At 32.6% G+C, this 20,245-nt stretch overlaps 1 protein-coding gene and 1 pseudogene across 15 annotated transcripts in view; both read right to left on the reverse strand.

Annotated features, from left to right (window-relative positions):
- The window catches only part of Tenm3 (teneurin transmembrane protein 3), a 2,467,413-nt gene that overhangs the window by 1,808,741 nt on the left and 638,427 nt on the right, over positions 1 to 20,245 (reverse strand). The window lies entirely within an intron of this gene.
- LOC100721326 (dnaJ homolog subfamily B member 6-like) lies at positions 16,151 to 18,975 on the reverse strand (annotated as a pseudogene).

Consider the following 20,245-nt stretch of genomic DNA (forward strand, 5'->3'; position numbering starts at 1 on the left):
GTAGAATTATTTGATATCTTACAGTGACCAGAAGCTCTTCTGGCAAAATCTTATTATCATTATAGTTGAGCCAAGTAACTGGAAATTCATTGCCTCTGTTACCTTGAACAACCGTAATTGTTAAGCATCAGAATTTGGCTCTAAAGTCTACAAATTTCATTACGTTCACTTAGTGTCAGTTTGAACTAGTTTGAGAAGAACCTCTTGTGCACTGTACTCTTTCCTAAGGTTTTAGAATAGTTTCTTCACATATTAATGTGTGTTCTACAGACATTTATGCATTTTATACTAATAAATTTTTAATTGTATAAGGCTTTCTCATCTTCATTTTGATATATCTTCATTTCAAATTAAATTAACTAAAATTCTCCAGTGTATATTGAACACTTTTTTTTTTTTAATGTAAGACACTAAAACTAAAGGACTTGAGTGTCAGTCTTCTGGACCTTATGCTTTGTCTTAGTTAATGAGGAAATTATATATGTGTATAATAACCCTTCAATATCACCTTGCTGATCCTGTTCTGATTCTTAGTTTCAGACTGGTTTCCTGGCCTTCAGTCTTATTGTTATTTAAATAATCATCCATACCACTGACAGTCAATCCACTGAACACAAATGTGAGCAATGACATTCTCCTCTGACTCCTCATATGGCTCCTCCTTCTAATTGCCTAAAGTATTTCATTTATGCTCTTAAATAGTCAAGCATGCACATATCTACATGTGGTTTATTAATGTTTCCCTACTAATACAACACAAAAAGTTATTGTGAATTGCTTGAAGTATTCTGAAGTCACTGTTCTTGTTTATGTTTACACACTTTTCTATATTACAGCCTTTCTCTTCAAAGTACCTTTAAGTCTAGTTTACTTTGAAAAAGTTACATTATCCAGCCCTTGACTATGGCTCCAGGTGTACTTCCTACGTCCTTTTTTAATCGGATGAAGTAGAGGAAATACTAACCCCAGTAACGGCACCTTGTAAAGTATAACAACAGCAGAAGTTGTAGGGTATCTCTGGTCTTTGTTCCTTCCTCCCTTAAAATGGGTCCTAGAAGCTAGGAAAGTCACACAGAATTTCTGCCTTATTTCCTAAAAACCTCATGTAGCAAGTCCCCTACTTTATACCCCAAATGAAGCAATGTCACAGTGACAAGAAGAAACTGAATAAACAGACTTGCTTAGTTTTTCCCACTTGATTCCCACTGGACGGCACACTTTTGTCTTCCGTATGTGTTTCATCATATGTATTTGTTAAAATACATAGATTCCCTGTTTCATGGGTCTTCATTTCTAAAGGTTGCCGTATAACCTAAACCTTTTTTTGAAATAAACTTGCTGAACTTTCTTCTTATTAATCTGACTTTTGTTTAAGAAGTTTAGCCAAGAATGTTGCAACAAGTAAGAAAAGATACCAGTTCTTCTCTTCTATACTTTCCCGGTAGTTTACTGACTGCACTACTCTAAACTTCAAGCATGTTCTCATTCCACGGGCTTTGTCTGCATTAGCAGTTCTCACTCTCTGCATTGCTCCGTTCTCTATTTGTGTAATTTCTTTTTTTTTATTTTCCTTTTGATATTGCCTCCTCAGAAAACCTTTCCAATCATCCTCCTGAAATATGATAGTTTTCACAGTTTTAAAATGTGATTAGTGGGTAATAATTTTTATTCTACTTACCAGAACCTCATGTTATGCTATATAATACTTATTTATTTTATTACTTTATCTCATGAATGTAACCTTTATGAGGACTGAGACTATACCTATTTTAAGTAAATCCCCTAGTAAATCCACCAACATTTGCAGAAGGGACTCAGCAAAGCATTTTTTTTTTTTTTTTACTAAATGCATGAAATAAATGTTAACCTTTATGTCTCTTTCAAGTTCATTTTCAACATTATCATATTTATTAAAATTTTTCAAACTGAATTACATATCATACAACATAGGATTTTATAAGTATCATGACATGATTTTCCACAGTTTCTGTGTAGTTCTTGTGTTGGATTTCATTTATCTTCTAAAATGACAAAGCAGTGTCACAAACGCTAACACCAAAATTATTAAGAACTAGATCTCTAGGAAATAGTCTGACACATTAGAGTAGCTCAGTAAAATGTAAATGGTTTATTAAGATATCTTTTTTAGCAAGTTTTGCTGCCTAGCATTCATCCCTCCATTGATAACAAATAATACATCAGATCCTAGGAATGAAACATACAATGTTCATGCTTCATAGCTTAAATTAATTTCTACTTGGGTGATGTAGATCTTTTTTGAAGTAGTTAATCAAATATGAGTGAGATATAAAATCAAATACTTTATCTTTATTTGTGGGTATATCTTTGGACACCCTGATGTTCCTCAGAATCATTGCCTTTAAGTATCTTCTTTTATCCCAGTGAATAAAATGGTCAGATAAAGAGAAAGAAAAGAAAGTAAAGACAAAGTGGTCTCTTTTTGAAGCACACAGGTCCACATATCCTCAAAGCATTATTCATTTCAAGGTGGGTGCACAAGAATGGGAAACAGAGAAAAATGGAAATTCTCCCCTTCAGATCCCCATTAGTTGCTTTGCCTTATTAAAAAATTAATAAAACATTTAAATAGAAACTTACATTTTCATTGGAGATGTTATGGGGATAATTTTAATTATATCCAAATTTTATAAACATCCATGTCAAGGTTTAAATCTGAACATATATTATCTTCTTAAACAAGGATTCTAAGAAGTTAGCAAAATGGGAAACATCAAGAATCTGATTTATGGGCAGTTTTTAGAAAGCAAAAGAAAAACTCATGTCTGTAGTTGGACACTGAGGCAAAAGATTGCCAGAAATTTGAGACCAGCCTGGACAACATGTTGCATTCAAGTCAGACTGGATTACATTGCAAGACCCTGTCTCAGAAACAAAACAACACAAAACAAAAATAATCAGCAAAGCTGAAGGTAGCACAATGGGAATTATCAAGTCTGAGATATAAGAAAATGGATTAAAGAAAAATTAATACAGCTTAAGGAAATACCATTGAGATGATCAACATATGCATTCTGAAAGTCCAGAGATACAAAAGAAAAGAATTTAGAAAGTATTTGAAGAAATAGTAAGTGAAAATTTCTGAAATTTGATGAAATATATGAATACAAACATCCAAATAGCAACCAATTTCAAATAAAAAGGACACAATGAGAAACATTATGATCAAATTTTTGGAAAAAAAAGTGAAGAAAAGGAAGACTTTTCAAAGTAGAAAGGGAGAGACAACTTACAACATAGATTCTTATGATATTACCAACAGATATGTAAACAGAAATTCTAGAGGTCAGAACAAAATGAACCCATGTATTTGAGGTGCTGAAAAGCCAGGTGGGAGGAACTAAAAATACTAACCCTGTATCAGGCAAAACAATTATTCAAAAGTGAAAGAGACATTAAAATATACCCAGATAGACAAAGGCTGCTGGAATTGTAGTGGTTCGTTACCACTAGATTACAAGATCTATCTAGCAAGAAATGTTCAAGTCTTACAGGTTAAAATAATAGGACTTTAGACAGACACTCCAAATTCTACATTAAAATAATGATTTCATTGATAGAAAATACATAAACAATTATATAAATAGTTGAATTGTAGCAACCATTTGTAAGTATAACTTTTATTTTCTGTAGGGTTTAAGAGAAATATATATTTTAAAAAGCAATTATTAGCTTAAACGCTAATGTTACTTTGGTTTATAACACTGTGTATTGTTCTCTACATGATTGAAACATTACAAATTTACTAATTTATATTTGGGGGCAGATAATGTATAATGATTTAGTTTTGAGGTAACAACCAAAGACAGTGAGAATGCAGCTATAAAATAACAGAGCATTTTTATTTTGAAGCCAAGCTAGTGAAAATTCATATTAGAGTATATAACTTAAGAATGTTAAATGTACTTTCCATAGTAACTACAAGAAAAAAGCTATAAAAGACAGACAAAAATAAGAAAAAAAATCAAGAATTGTACTATGAAATATCAACTAAGAGATACATGTATAACTATATTTATAGTTGTACAATGTATAATAGCTAGATCTTAGAAACAACATGTATGACTATCAATGAGTAAATGGATCAGGTAACTGTGATACTTATACACAATAAGTATGATGCTGCCATACAGGAAATAAACTTGCATTTGTAGGTAAATAGATACAATTTGAGAACATCAAGTTAAGTAATTCAGAAGACTGCTGAGTATGATATGACATACTTGTAATTGCTGCACTCTGGGATGCTGAAGTAGAATTGCTGAGAGTTGAAGGGCAGCCTTGGCTGTACAGAGACATCTTCTCTCAAAAAAATAACAAAACATGAATTTTTAAAAAGCCAAAAAAATTTAATATCTCATAATTTCTTTTACATGAGAAACACTTTTATATGAGAAAGTTATACGCAGAGAGAGCAAAATTTGTGCAATAAATAGAAAGTAGGAAAAAGTTCAGATATTTTATCAAACTGTATATTCTATTTTTTTCAAAAAGATTTTAATATATATAATAATTTATTTCCTTTATTCTATTTGTCTTAGTTTTTGGAGAGAAAATTTCATGTTATTATCCATTTGTACCTTCTTTGTAAAACCTTTGCCGTCCATGTCTTTGTAGTCTGAATAACTACTTTGAAAATGATAATACACACTTTATTAACTGTTGTTATTCTCATTGCTTTATTGTGAAATTTTGTTTTATATTTCATAAAATAAATAGTTATTCTCACTATACAAGCAAAATGATAATAGTGTAGAAAATTAGGATCGAAGTAATCAGGCATATAGAAAACAAATTATAAAATGACTTAAGTAATTATCAGTAATCATTTAGAATATAAATGGATTAAACTCTTTGATAAACCAAAATAAAAAGTTGGTTAAATGAACAAAATGCATGATTCCACAAGTCATAAAGGGACTGGAGATTTTTGATCTGAAGACAGAAAGAAATAAAATATTTGGAATAGGCCTGTAATTAGTGAGCAGATTGAGTCAGTAATCCGATTATCTCCTGATAAAGAAAGGACCTTGGTGGATTTTATCACACACTTAAAGATGAAGTCATTTTCAAAAATATTTAAAGATAAAAAATTAACCCATTTTATAATATTACTACCCTGATGCCAGAGCTAGTTGAGCACTACTAGAAAAATATTAATATTGCTTATTAATATTCACAAAAGAATCCTCAGCATAGAGCGAAGCAGCAGAAGAGAAACCCTTCCCATTGCCTCTTGGCCACCAGTGGAACTCAGGTGAACAGCACAGGAAACGGTGGTCCCTCCCCTCACTACTGCCACAACTGAGAAGAAATATTTGGCAAGACCCAGAAGAAATGCAGGTAAAACAGTAGGGTCCCAACTAAGGCATAAAGGGTACACAGGCAAGTCTAGTGGTATGAAAAGTCCTAAGTAACAATAGAAAAAAGAGCAAATAGGAGACTGAGGACTCTGCAGTACCAGCAACCAGGTGCGAAGAATCCAGGACTTGGTAATGGCCCTTTTCTCCCAATTCTTTCCCTACTTTTTCTTCTTCATCTTCCTTTCTTCTTCTTTCTTTCTTTCTAAATGGCTGAGAAGCTGAAAAGTCCAACCACAGAAAACTAATCCCATTCCCCAAAACACCAGAGATCAAATTCAGATAATCCCTGGAGTACTCCTTCTTCATTCTTTCTTTTCTATCTTCTTTTCTAGTTGCCCAAACCTTGCATGATCATCCTTTGTCTTCCAGCCTTGCTTCTACTATTTTTGAGTTATCTTTGTTTTATATACTACTCTCCCTAAATTTCCCCATCACAGGGTTAAACCACTCCACTAAGAGGAAACACTTTGCAAACAAATGTTTAATTTATGATCAGTACTGTTATACAACAATAGATTCTGCACTTACGGTCCAAAGCACAATGTTAATAGTTACCTGTTTTTCAATTTCTAGACTGAACTCGATGCTATTGCTATTGCTAATTTTACAAATTTAGATAGGTTGTCAAATTTGTTGTAATTAATTATTCCGCCTTCTAAACAATACTGAAAAGATGTGGAGCAATAATTTTACCAGAGCCCTACACCAAAGGAACAGAAACTGATCCAAATATATACCAATATTGCACTCTTAATTAACTGAGAAGGTAGGATCTTATAACAGATACAAAGCAAGAATCTCCTACACACAAAGACATCCTGAAGAATAGACTTTTCCTACAGAGGCTTTGATACTAGTGATACAGCTACCTACAATAAAAAACTATGAGGATCACTACAGAACACAAAATGGAAATTTTCTTGAAATACAAAATGACTAGGAGAAAATCAAAATGTAATCTCAGACCTTCAACCCACCCAGAACAAGTCCAGTAGATATCAACAATGAAGAAATTGGAAAATCTGAAATTTCTGAAATGATATCAACCAAAATAAAGAAAAAAATCCATGAAGCTATAGAAGAAATCAGATTAGAAATAATCTTTCAGATTAAAAAAAAAGAACTATCAACATTTAAAAAGGAGCTGCTCAGCAAATAGAGAATAGAGATAGATAAAAATTGATGATGTCAAAAAGATAATTCATATAGAAAATGATTAATATAGTAAAGTCAATGTTTAATACACAAAAAAATCTGAGGCATGAAACAGATTGAAACAGATATCAAGGAAATTAAAAGTTCTATTGAAAGCTAGTAAAACCACTTGAACAAAACTGAACACAATTTTTTACACCTTGAAGACAGGATCACAACTGGAGTTCATGAAAGGAAAAATCTCCTGAAAATAACAAAAAAAAAAGGAAATAAATATGCAACAGCTTTCATCATGACACAAATAAAAATAATACAAGAACAATTGGTGGAATGAAAAACTAGGAGTCAACACAAATAACATTTAAAAAAAAAAACAAAAAACAAAAAAAAACATTTACAGAAGCAATAGCAGATAATGTCCCAAATGGGAAAACAATCTGACATTCAGATTACTGAGGAATATAGAACTCTAATTAGACATAATCAAAATAAATCTACACCAACACAGAATAACCAATATTCCAGAAATTCAGCAAAACAAGAATATATTAAAAGCTGTTAGAGAAAAGAAAGAGATTACTGTGATTCTGAAAGACCATCAGAATCATGGCAGACTTCTTAACATGAACACTTATGTCAAGAAGAGCTTTTAGTGAAATATTTCAGGTCCTGAAAGAGCTTTTAGTGAAATATTTCAGGTCCTGAAAGAAAACAATTTTCAACCTGGATTGATGTACCTTGCAAATTTATATTTCAAAATTAATGGAGAAATAAGATTCTTCCATGGCAAAGAACAGCTGAAGAAATTCATGGCCACCAAACTGACACTACAAAGATACTAAAAGATGTTTGAAATAGAGACAAAAATTACCACAGTTCCAAGAACAATGACAGAAAGAAATCATGAAGCATGGCAAGCAATTAAACAGAGGGAAAAGTAGGGAACCAATGGCAGGAAAGTAACATGATATAGACAAGCCAACATATCAGTTATTAAATGTAAATGTCTTCAATTCATTTAGTCAAAAGAAAAAACATATGAATTACCAAAACAGAAGAATAGATCAAGAAACAGGATCCACCAGTATGTTGCATATAAGCAATACATTTGACTCAAAAAGAAACTCATAACGTAAGTCAAAGGATGAAAAATAACATTCCTAACAGGAACCCAGAAAATAGCAGGCGTAGCTACTTTACTTTAACATAATGTGAACATCAAACTAAGAATGATCAAAAGAGATAAAGAAGGTCACTATATACTTCCTAGGGAAAAAACATCAAAAGGAAGAGATAACAACCATAAATAGGTATGCATCAAATAAAGGACCCCCAACTGTATTAGACAAATATTAATGGATATGAAAAGTCAAATATGCAAGAACCCAACTGTAACAGGAGATCTTGATATCCATTTTCACAAAGAAATTGATCAATCAGACAAAAAAATCAGCAAAATAACAGAACTCTAACAAACCTGTGAATAAATGATCTTAGTAAGTATTTTCAGTGTTCTACCCAGCAATACTAGAATATGTCTTCTCAGCTGAACATGGGATATTCTCTAAATCAAATCATATACTAGCCCATAGAATATATGTAAGTAAATGTTAAATAATTTAAATTATCCCATGCATATTATATGATCATAGTGCAATGAAATTTGAAATTATTTGCAAAAAAACTGCAAATTTCCATAAACACATAGAAATTAAATAACACACTCTTCAACAAAGAGTTACATATGAAATTAAAGAAGAAATTAAATGATATATGCAATTAAATGAAAAGGCAGATACAACATACAGTCCTGTGGAACACAATCAAAGCAGCCCTACAGGAAAATTTATAGTATAAATTCTCATATCAGGAAAACAAAGCAGGTACAAATAAACAACCTAATGATGCATCTCAAGTTTCTAGAAAAAGAAGAGAAAGACAAACCCAAAGCCCAAACAACAGAGAAAATTATAAAGATCACAGCAGATATGAATGCAATTGAGACTAAGAAAACAATACAAAAAATTAACGAATCAAAGAGTCGGTTCTTTGGCAGAATAAATCAAATTAATAAACCTCTAGCCAACCTTATATAAAAAGGAAAGAAAAAGCCCAAATTCATGCAGGAAGGATTGAAAAGGGTGAAAAATCTACAGAGTCTATGGAAATTCAGAAGATCATTAATACCTTCTTCAAAAACATATTATTTGATTAGGACAGAAAACAGAGAAGAAATGGATAGATTTCTAGAAACATATGAATTACCAAAACTGAAGTAAGAAGACGTAAAAATTTGGAATAATCCAGTATCAATTAATGAAATTGAAGATTTAATTAAAAACTTACCTACAACAATAACAACAACAACAACAACAAAAAACAAAACTAGGTCCCGGTGAATTGACAACTGAATTCTACAAGAAATTTATAGTGGATTTAATATCACTACTCTGCAGACTCTTTAATGAAATTTAAGGGGATGCAGTTCTCCCTAACTCATTCCTGGAAAAAAGTATCATTCTTACCAAAACCAGACAAAGACCAAACCAGAAAAGAGAATTATAGGCCAATCTCCACAATCAAGATAGATGTATAACTTCTCAATACAATACTAGCACACAGAATGCAGCAAATCATCAAGAAGATTGTACACTATGATGAAGAGTTATTCATCCTAGGAATGCAAGAATGGTTCAATATATACAACTCAATGTAATATGCAACATCAACAGCCAAAGACAAAAATCATATAATCTTGATAGATGCAGAAAAAATCTTTTTGATAAAGTCCAACACCCATTCATGATAACAATTCTATGGAAAATCAGAATAGATAGTTTTTACCTCAATCTGTTAAAAGCCATCTATGAAAAATCGACAGCCAACATTACACTACATGAAAAAAGAATACTGAAAGCTTTCAATCTATAATCAGGAATAAGACAAGGATGTCCACTATCATAATTCCTATTCAATATAGTTCTGAAAATTAGCCAGATTAATAAGATAAGAGAAAAAAATAAAATGAATAAGGACAGAAAAGGAAGAAGTTAAAATATCATTATTTGTAGATGACATGATACTTTACATAGAAGAGCCCAAAAACTCCACCAAAAGACTACTAGAGTTAACAAGCAAATTCAGTAGCATAGTTGGATACCAATTCAGCTCTCAGAAATCAATAGCATTCCTATACACAAACAACAGACTCACTGATAGAGAAATTAGGGAAACCACATTCTTCACAATAGCATCCAACTTATGAAATACCTAGGAATCAATCTAATAAAGGAAATAAAATATCCATACATTAAAAATTATAGCCCTGTGAAAAAGAGATGGAAGAGGATATCAGAAAATGGGGAGATATTCCTTTCTCATGCATGGGAAGAACCAACATGTGAAAATGGCCATAGTCTGAAAGCTGTTTTACAGATATAATGCAATCCTGATCAAAATGCCATTAACATATATCACAGATCTAGAGAAAACATTCCTCAAATTAATTTGGAAACCAAAGAGACCTAGAATAGAAAGGCAACCCCGAACAGCAATGGTTGATAGGAGGCCCCGAACTGAAATTATACTACAAAGCCACTGTTATAAAATCAGCATGGTACTAGTAAAAAATGGAGACCTGAGGATCAATGGAGCACATTTGAAGGTGGAGACATAAGTACAAACACACTTAGTCACCTAATTTTTGATAAAGGGGCAAAACGTGTTCACTGGAAGATAGCATCATTCATAAAGGGTGCAGAAAAAGGTGATTTTCCACATGCCAAAGATTAAAACTAGACCCATTCTATCATCATGCACTGAACTAAAGTAAAAAAGGATGAAATAGCTATATGTTAAAACAGAAACACTAAATCTACTGGAAGATAAAACAGGCAGAAATCTTAAAGATATAGGGGTAGGCAGAAAGTTCATGAACAAAAACCAAACTTCATGGGAAGTTCAGGGATCAATAACTTCAAGGATTGATAACTGGGTTCTCATTTTATCAAAAAATTTTTGCACATCAAAATAAATCACTAACAGAGTGAAAAGAAAACCCATTAATTGTGAAAAATTTTAACAAAGGACTTCTATTTAGCACATATAGAGAATTGAAATGAATCAGGACCCCAAGATTTAAAGACTGGATTCAAAAATGAGTATCTGAGCTGAAAACACACTTCTCAGATGAAGAAATACAAATGTCAAATAAATACATGAGAAAATGTTCAACATCATTGGTCATTTGAGAAATGCAAATTAAAACAACAGTTAGATTCAATCTCCCCTCCGAAAGAATGTCGATTATCAAGAAATCAACCAATAAATGCTAGAACAGCTATGGGGAAAAGGAACCCTTCTTCACTGTTGGTGGGAGTTTAGACTGATGCAGTTATTGTGAAAAATCAGGTGGAGATTCCTCATAGGTTGAAGTCCAATTTAACTCAGCTATGCAACCTCTAGGTATCTTCAGAATTGAAAACATCATACTACATTAATATATGTTTATAGCAGAATAATTTGAAATAGTTAAATTTTGGAAACAAATCAAGTAAGTTCCTCACCAATTGAGAAATGGATAAAAGAGATATGGTATTTTTATATAATGAAATACTACTCAGTTATAAAGAATGATAAAGTTGAAGCTTTCATAAATAAATGAATGCAACTAGAAACCGTACTCATAAGCGAAGTAAGTCAAATTTGCATATGTAAACATCATATTGTCTCCCTAATTCATGAAGCTGAAAAATTAAATAAGACCCAAAGTATACCATAAATATTGTGAAAGAGAAAGGTCAAAAGGTCAAAAGGAAAGAACAATTGGGATGGATGAAAGGAAAAAATAAGGATGGAAAAAGAAAAAAATATATATAGAGAGTGTATATATATATACATATATATATATATGTATATATATATATATATATATACACAAACACACAAGACAGCTAAGATAGTTATACTATTGATTTCCTTAATGCATTGAGTAAAATGGTTTGCACTTATATTGTTTGATCAATTATGATGCCCTTATTTTGTAATCTGAGCTACTTTGCACATAACAATATGCAATATACCAACATTGTTAACTTCCAATTATTTTATTTTTAATTTCTGTATCATGGTTTTTATTGTTTTTTTCTCTTTAAAATAAAATACTGCAATAAAATATCAGCAAACTAAATTCAACACTATGTTAAATGTTTGATATTCCATGATAAAATGAGATTTATTCACAGAATGGAAGTTATTCAACTATGCAATACACCAATGATATTAACAAAAGAAAAATCATGATCAATCAACTGATAAAGAAAAATTGTAACAAAATTCTAAATCTTTGCATAATAAAATATGCTGGGAATAGAAGGAAACTACTGCTATATAACAGAAATATACAGAAAACTCACAAGAAATATCAAAGTTGATTATGAAAGACTGAAAGCCTCTAAAATCACGAACCACATGAGAATGTCACTTTTGCACTTGTCTACAATATGGTACTAGAAATTCTAGGGAAAGCAATCAGGTAAAAATCACATTAACAACAAATAGGAAGAAAAAAACACCCAACATCCAAATTGGAATCGTAAAAGAAAAATTATTTCTGTTTATATGTGATATTATTATCATATTCGTGGAAAATTAAGGGTTGCACATAGATACATAAACTATTAGAGTTAATACATGTTCAACAAAGTAGTAAGAAATAAAATCAATAAAATTATGATATATTTTTGTGTGCTACCAATTAACAATTTGAAAAGGAAAATAAAAACTAATTTTATTTATCCTAGCATTGGAATCAATATATTAAGGAGTTGTTCAAATACTGTATTTTTTTTTTTTGTCTTTTTCATTTTTATCAGTACCAGGGATTGAACTCACGACCGCCTGCTTGCAAGGCAGGAACTTATGCCTCTGAGCTAAATCCCCAGCCCCCGAGTTGTTCAAATGAATGTAAAAATTGTACAATGAAATATGAAAACACTGTTGAAAGAAATTAAAGATCTAAATATATGGAAACAGATCATACCCATAAATTCAAACATGTAAAATTGTTAAGATGTCAGTAGTCTTCAAACATTCAATAGAGTCAGTGTAATTCCCATTATAAGCCCAGTGATCATTCTAGAAATAGAAAAACCAATCATAAAATTCATATGTAATCTCAGGGGAAAGCAAAATATTCAAAACATTCTTTGAAAAGAACAAAACTGCATGACCCAATGTGTCTGATTTAAAAATTTATTGTAACACTACACAAATTAAAATAACATAAACTGGCATAATGCAAGTATATATTATAATGGAAAAGAACATAGTGATTAGAAATAAACTCTTGCATATATTATCAAAAGATTTTAGTCAAGGTTGCTGACAATATCCAAAAATAAAAGATAATCTTGTCAAAAATGTTGCTTTGAAAGCTGGATTTCAAAATACAACATAAATCAAAAGACATAAGAAAGGAAAAATGAAAGACGTTGGACTTTTATCTTACACTGAAAACAAAAATTAACTCAAGTGGACCGAACACTAAAAAGTGAATCCTTAAAGAGAATGGAAATAACCTTAAAGCATAAGGCATTGGACTTTCTTTGGAACTGTACCAAAGGCATAGGCAACAAAAGAAAAAATAAATTGTACAATATGAAATTAATTTAATAAGCTGACCTAAAAGCATGGTTTTAATTACTTGTATTTTCTCTTATTATTCCTAATATTTATGCATTTTATAAAGTATGCATATTAGTTAGTAACAAATGCTCTAAATTATTCTTTCTTTTTTCCTTTCATTCTGATTTTTCCTATCTATAGTAGCAACTCTAACTGCCATAGATTTGACGCTTAACTATATTTTCTAGATTCTCTGTTTTCTAGAGATTTGAATACTTTTTATTATTCATTTGTCATTTCCACTTGTCCTTTTTATTTGCTTATATTCACCTGCTAAGCAGTCTTTCCATAAATTTTATGTTTTTTTGTCCTCATCCAAGGTTCAAAGTCTTTTAATCAGGGCTCAAAATTGGCAACCCACAGATGGCAGGAAAGCAGCAATCATGTTTTGTGTGTTTAATTGTTAGCCCTCATGATGTTGGCCCAGTACAGTTTTTATAAATAAATAATATTGAAAAGGACCACAGCACTGGATGAATTATCGAGGAGCAGACTCAGGATCCAGGCAGTGACACAGCCAGCCCATATGGCAAGTAGGCATGAATTCACAATGTTTTCCCTTCTAACGGATGCCAATGGTCTGTGCCAGGGGTCAAGGTTCAAGTAAGTACACTATGGGCTATATGTTAGCTTTCATTTTCTTCCTTGAATGAGAAATTATGTGGGAATTCATCTGATTATCAAATATGTTGACTGTGGATATGCTTGATGAAAACTCATGGGCTGAAGGTAAGGCAGCAGGGATGACTGATGCTAACAGCTATCCTGAAAGCACAGCTGATGAGGATTCACAGCTGTTGTCTGTCAGGTACTGGAACATTTATTTGTCATCCCTCCATCGGCTAAGCTGAGCAGATTACTGTGATTCTGGTTTCTTCTATGATTTTTGTTGTTGTTGTTTTGGATGAGTGCACCAAAATTATTGGTTTTGGCAACCCCTGACCCCAACTGGAAGGCCCTTTTGAAGATGTAATTACAGCACCAACTAGGCGGCAATACCATTGCAAGACAGAGGCAAGGTTGTCCAGAAGCCTAAATAGGTGGTAGATCACTGTCCAGTACATGGTACTGTTTCTCCTACAGCAAGAATACATAGGTCCAGCAATGAAGAAGTGGAAGAATAAATGGTCCCATTCATCATAGTTTGTGACCTACTAGCAAAATATTTTAATTTTCTGTTCCCTTGACTTTATGCTTCGTTAATATAGAAGTCTTAATTCTAAAATGGGGAAGGTTTATACCAATAGCCAAAATAATAATTACATTCAACTGAATGCTAGGACTCCCCATTGGTCATTTTGAGATCTCCATGCTTTCTGAGTCAACAAGCTAAAATGAAAGTTCAACATTGGTGGGGATGATTGATCCAGAGTAACTAAGGGGAAATTGGATAACTCCCCCAAAGAGGTAAAGAAGCATATGTTTAGGTGCAAAAAAAAAAAAAAAAAAAAAAAAAAAAAAGGCATAGGGCATCTCCTAGGTAATACTCCCATACCCTGTCATTGAATTCAATAGGAAACTGTAACAACCCAATTCAAGAAGAGAAACAACAAACTAAGAGCCTCAGCAGGGAAGGTATGGGTCACCCCACAGGTAAAGAACCAAGATCTTCATAGGTGCTGATTGAAGGCCAAAAGAATGCAGAATGGATTGTAGAAGAAGGTAATTACAAATATCAAATATGACTGACTAGTTATAAATATAATCGTGATGAGCATTTCTTTCTTATTTTATTAGCATGCTTGTACACATATATACGTTAAGCAGATATTTTCCTTTTTTTATAACAAATTTTGATTGACCTACTATAGGTTTTAAGTATTGTTAAATCTGCATTATAATATTTAAGTTATGCATTGTCAGGAGAAAGTGTTAACCAAACAAAAACTGTTATCTACTACTTCCCTAGAAACCTAAAGAGTGCCTTAGTACACTAGAATATCTATCCTTTCTTTTGAGAATATCACACATTTTTAGGACGCTTTCCCACATCTCTAAATAGCTGTTATTTCTTATTATTTGTTCTAAAATACAATGTAGTTTGTATTTCACATACCAAATGACTTTTATCATACACTGTATTATATTAAGATTATATGGACAATTTGGGAATTACAGAGTCCTATATATTTTTGCATGCATTTGGCTTATTTTGAAAGTAGTTAATTAATACTTATTTCTTCTTGATATTTAGATAGTGTTTAGCTGTCACATGTTTTAGACTAGTTCTATATAAATATACAACATTTAGTATTTGTTATTATTTTAGGTTATATAGCTCTTATTATACCAGATCTATGCACTATAATACAATTACAAACAAAGTAAGTTTGGTATACTTAATAATGTATCCAACCAATATTTACTACTTTCCACAATATTCTAGAAATCAGTAGATAGTAGAAATGGTTTTCATGTGGCTAATACTCATCAGTTTGTTTAAGTAATTAAAAATATTTTTAAACAAACGACAAAGACCATATCAGTTTTTATAGACCTAAACCTAACGTTACACATTAAATAATTGTCAACACTTTATGAAGTTGCCAGCATCCATGCACAACTAGGAAATATCCTTAAATTTGTAGTGAATCAGAAATGTATTATCATTAATGCATTAATATCTTTCAAGTCTAAATATTGAAAAAAAATTGGAAAGGATTTCTGAGGAGGACTCCTCCTGGCAGTGTTAGGCTCATAGCAGGGTCACCTGGGTCACCTTTCAAACACATTGGAAAGCAGATCCATGCTGGTATTAGAGTGCAGTCTTGTCCTTGTGCTGCTCAAAAATCAAAGGCTTATCTTGGATCATGTTTAATAAAAAAGCAATGTGCATACAGAGATGATAACAATTTTAAATACAAACAATGGTCCTACTGTGTGGCCCCAACAATAAATCAAAAGTCTATCCCACAAAGAAGGGTTCTGATGAATGGTTAATAAATACTTTAGATCAGGTACAGTTATAATGAAAACTGAATTTGTCTGAAATCTTCAAAAATATGTTCCTGTTAATCTTCAAATGCTGCTTATTATAGTTTAAAATTTCTGTTAAATGGCTGATTTGAATTATTTGTTATCTAAACATTGAAGCTGATCCTTAAGATTTATCCTTAAAGATTTATCCTTAAAGCTATCCATCTTCTTCAATGTCTATTCTTTTTTGACCATTTTCAATAATTCTCTTTGTGGTGAATTTTCTACCATTAATGATTTTAGTAGAAGTTGATACAGATTTGAAGACATCCATCCCACTGCTGCCAGATGACACAGAGGAAAATGAAATGAGGCCTGCCTGATTTAGGGACCAAGGTGAGGTAAACCCTGTATCAAATGTAGAAAATCCACCTCCGAAGAATGCAAATCCACTGAGGGTTGAGAAAAAACAAGCTCTCACCACAGCTACTGCTTCCACATGGATCTCTTTACTTCCCAAGAATGTCTTCAAATGAGTCTTCAACAAACTCAAATGGAAATGGGCCCCTTACATCCAATAATTCCTTGAAGACATCATTTGGGTTCCAGAATGTGAACTCAAATTACAAGGACTGCCAAAGTGACTTTCATTTCCTCTACAACCATTTATCCTTCTTTGCTGTATTTGTCATAGATGTCCATTTTTTTAGCATCTGAGAACACTCCATACACCTCAGCCACTTATTTGAAATGTCACTCTGCTTCTTCTTAGTTCTCAGGATTTATGCCTGGGTACCACTTTAGTGCCAGTCTCCAGAATGCCTTCTTGATGTCCTCAGGGGATGCATTTCTGTGCACCCCTGGACTTCAAAGTAATGCACCAGATTTTAAGTTTTCTGGACTTAGTGGAACAAGCCAAGATGGTAGAGAGAAGGAGGGAGGCACACTGGGTCCCCTAGAACTCTACCCTGGTGGTGGCAGTGGTTCCTCATAACTTCTTAAGTAATTTAATTAATCAGTTTTTTAGTTTTATACTGATCGTGTTACCATCACGTTTACATAACAAATAGACTGTTAGAAATATCTACTATGTCAACAATGTGGGATTGTGTGTGTGTGTGTGTGTGTGTGTGTGTGTGTGTGTGTGTGTTTTATCAACCAGTTTTGGTATAAACAAGTTCCACAATAATGAACTTCACTATAACTTCACTAAGAGCTTCACTGTAGTTTCCTGTATCTAAGGATCAGTAAAAACTGCCATTTTATTTTTAGCAGTTAGCACAATCACTGACCCAGAGAAAGATCCAGTACATGATGTTGCATACATGAAGAAAGTAATGACTGAATCTCTGATGTATTTGATCTTTGTCTTCTCAAAAATAGGTATGAAGGAAGCTTATACAATGTATTCCTCTAACTATAGAAAAAAGTATTTTATTTATATTTATACACACATTTTTCTCATTACTCATAACTATAAAACCGCATAGCCACAGATACAGGGGACATATTTAATGTTTAAATAAGCATATTAATTATTACTGTTTGCAGTTAATGAATTTGATTTTCAGATGACAAGGCCTGCCTCATTCTTCACAGACAAAAATTAGACCTTAAGTTCCATTGAAAATAGTGTTGTTTTCCACAAAATAAAAAATATAGTAGAATGAGAAATGAGTTAAATACCACTACCAGGAAACAAACACAAATTCAAAATGTATAGAATAGCTCACCTAGTATCTTCAATAAGTCAACGGCATGAGAAAAATAGCAAGGAGGTAGGGAATTTCTCTAAATTAAATGGGACTTAAGAAGCACAACCCAATCTAATTTGTAGACCTAACTAGCAATGTGATACAAATAGACCACCCATAAATAGATCAGCTTTTAGTAGAATCAAGGGAATTAAAGATGATTCAAGTTAGAGTATATGAAGAGACAGAGGGATGTGACCCAGTGGTAGAACATTATCCTAGCATGGGTGAGGCCCTGGGTTCTATCCCCAGTTAGTAAGAATATATCTCAATTTAATTAAGCATTGTTATGAAAGAAAAGTCTCCATATTTTGAGTTCACAATGAACCATATGGAGGAAAATTAGTAAGATATCTAAGATTTGCTTTAAGATAGTTCAGCAAAAGAGGTGGTGGGGAGCGTATATAAGAAGGAAGTAAGGTAGCATGAAATTATTGGGTCTATGAAGGGATGTTATTTTTATTGTGCAAGTATTTGAAAATTTTCATAATAAAGATATCTGCAAAGGTACAGTAAGAATCAAGATCAGTATATATTTCTTTGAAGAAAGTTAAATTAGGATGTAATTATATGCTTTTTAAAAAATAATATGGGTGCTATTTGATTCAGCTGTTCCTCATCTAAGTATCTTTCCAAAAGAGGCAAAAGCACAGGACAACACAATGTGAAATATCAAACATCAAGCTTAAACATTGAATGGTAAGCCAGGTATAGTGCTGCACATCTGTAAACCCAGCACTTGGGAGGCTGAGGTAGGAGGATTGCCACTGAGTTTGAGGCCAGCCTGTGCTACACAGTGAATTTAAGGGCCACTTGAACTACATAGCAAGACCTTGCCTCAACTTAAACAACAACAACAACAAAAGCATTATTTTCCCTGTATGAGAAACCTGAAAAATAAACAACAAAATAAAAGACAGACAATAGAAATCAGGGACAAAGATCTTTAGCAAAACAAATGGCGGCAAGAGATGGAATGATGAGGTAGAGGAGGGGAAAAAGCTGAAAACGGAATCAAGATATGTAATACACTTTTACCATCTCCCCACGATGAACGTAGTCATACGTGCTACCTGCATATACTATTTACATTTTATAACAATAATAATACGGGAAAGTTAGAGATTTCTCGGATATAGGGCGAGTGCAGAAAAGCTTTTGCCAGAGGCTAGAAGTCTTCTCCCAAGGAGAAAGCTAAGATAGGAGAACACAATACAAGAAATGTGTCCCTCAATTGTAGTCCAATGGAAAGCCAGCAGTAGAGGAAAGTGGCTTGGCAGGGTTTCCTAGCTATGAAAGGCATCTGAGAGAGACATAACCTTGCTGAGTCTGAGACAGGAGAAGCTGTGGGCAGCTCAAAGGTAAAAACAAACTATAGGAGACATTTTTTAAAAATCTATATTGAACTTGTTATTTGGTGTATACTAGGGGCTGTAAGAAATATAATATTTTAAAAATTACAATGTTTATGACATTTTAGGCCATATGACTTGCCAAACATTGAATTAGCATTTTTATTCCTCATTTTACTCAGATCTCACTAGGTGGATATTCTTAGTGCTATACAACAGATGAAAAAACTGCAGCTAACAAAGTCTAGTAATTTGTGTGAGCCGGGAAGAGGCCAGGTGGGACTCAAACTCAGGTCTCTCTGGCCTCAATCTTTTTACAATTACTCTCGAAATAAGGTAATTATCCTTCTTCATCATTAAATTACAGTCAGTATTATATTAACCTGTGTTTAAAATGCATTTATGTTTTTGAAAATCTATCAAAAACATATTAACACATATCAAATATTAACACATATCAGTTTAAAGACTGTGCTTAATATAATTAAATTTCTTTGTTCTTATATAGTTATTTCAATACAAATTTTTGTTGAATAATAAAAAGGCAGTGCTAAGGATAATTTATTATTTTTTTAGTTAAAGTACAATATTGCTTTAATTTCAAAAAGTCCAAATCATGTAACCAGCCTGTTCTTCAACAGGGACAATGCATATTAAGATTTAGGTTCCGGTATCTGACAGTTGCCTAAAGATCTCAAACTGAAAATCAGAGTTGGAGAGGGGAAGCATTCAGCCCAGCACCAGCCCAGAACAGCAGTGATGCTATGTCCATAGATTGGGACAGCTCCCAGGAGCTTGCTGCCCACCCTGGCGAGTTAAGCCTACACCAGTTAGGGAAACCACTGCCTAATGCAGCTGTATTAGGCAACTGATTCCACAGAAGTCTCTTTCTCTATCAGGAAAGAGAACCGCTTCCTTGTCAGTTAGGTAGTCATTAAGGTCAACAAGGATTGCACTCAAGGGAGAGTGATAGCCTTACTGT

This window comes from Cavia porcellus, unplaced genomic scaffold (assembly GCF_034190915.1).
Source record: "Cavia porcellus strain 051 isolate PalLab524CR breed Dunkin Hartley unplaced genomic scaffold, mCavPor4.1 scaffold_24, whole genome shotgun sequence".
Lineage (NCBI taxonomy): Eukaryota > Metazoa > Chordata > Mammalia > Rodentia > Caviidae > Cavia > Cavia porcellus.